Consider the following 1561-nt stretch of genomic DNA (forward strand, 5'->3'; position numbering starts at 1 on the left):
ACCATTTATTATAGCTCAATCTGAAGTTAAGTACGTTTCAGCACCCTGGACAGCAACACCGTTGTTTATTAGAGCTCCAGCTGTAGTTAATGACATTTCAGCACGGTGGACAGCAACCCGGTCGTTTACTATAGTTCCAATTGACGTTGAGGCCATTTCAGCACCCTGGACAGCAATTTGGTCGTTTACTATGGCTCCAACTGTAGTCAATGACATTTCAGCACCATGGACAGCAACTTGGTCCTTTACTATAGCTCCCATTGTAATCAATGGCATTTCAGCACCACGGACAGCGACTATTCATTGGAATAACCAGCCAACAATTCACGTCCACAAAACAGTAGTGGTTTTAACTTAAGTTCAGGAGCCTGATTGCCTTAGAAATGTTGAGTCTATTATTAATTCCAATATTAACTCCAACACAGACCAAGATTATGCTGGATCAGTACTACACTGGTAGGAATTAAATGAAGAAGTTATAGCATTAAAAAAACTCAATAATCTTTTTTACAATAATCCAATAGCCTTAAATATTAAGTTCATTAAAAGTCCAACCATAAGTGAACACAAAACAATTGTTATCTAAACAACTGGGGAATCTAAACTGACTATGCAAAGGAAGTTAAAATAATATAATTAATACTAAATCTTTTTCATGGTGTCACACAAACAAATACAATCTTCTCAACGAATATTCTTGGAAATGTTTTTTGTTGTTGTTTGTATCACCCTTACCTTTCATTCTGCGCTGTTCACTTTGTGCACACAAAGACCTGTAACATAATAACACAGTCAACTGGGGTTTAATCCAAACAGCAGCAAAATTGCTGGATGTGTTACAATTGTGTGCCAAAGAGGCATGAAAGACCTGAAATTGCTGGATAATTGGAGGAAAAAGGCAGGAAGCTTTGTTTGGCCTGGTGAGCATCCCACTTCCCTTTTTGCTGAAGAGCATTAAGGAAACGTCTAGTCATAACCTGAGGAAGATTTTTTCCAACTCAATCAATAGTTCCACATTTATACTCCGAGACGGAGTGTTTTCTTTTGTGAGAACGCCGTAGGAGCAGGACTGTACGATGATTTATTTCTGTTTGGTGTCAAGCAATGTTTTCTTTTCTTAGATTAAAGGCATCGATAGGCACAGAGTACTGGACATTATACATAAAGAGGAATGGAGAACAAGGGATAGGAGGAGGAGAAGGAGGAGGAGGGGAAAATTGGGGGAAATTTTAGGGCCAAAAATGTATTTATCCAAATATAGAATGAGTGGTGAGAACAATAAATGAGTGGGTGAGTGTATGAGTGAGCGAGTGAATGAATGAATGAACAAGTGAGCAAATTAATGAGTGACTGAATGAATTGATAAACAGTTAGTGAATGAGTGAGAAAATAAATGAGTAAGTGAACAAATGAACGAGTGAGTCTGAGAGTAAGTGACTGAATAATGAATGAGTGAATGCTTAAAAACAGCACATAAATAAGAAAGCAGATAAAAGCATGAATTGATGAATTAATGAGAAAGAGAGTGAGTGAGTGAATGAGTGAAAGTATGAATGAATGC

Source organism: Colossoma macropomum, unplaced genomic scaffold (assembly GCF_904425465.1).
Source record: "Colossoma macropomum unplaced genomic scaffold, Colossoma_macropomum, whole genome shotgun sequence".
Classification (NCBI taxonomy): domain Eukaryota; kingdom Metazoa; phylum Chordata; class Actinopteri; order Characiformes; family Serrasalmidae; genus Colossoma; species Colossoma macropomum.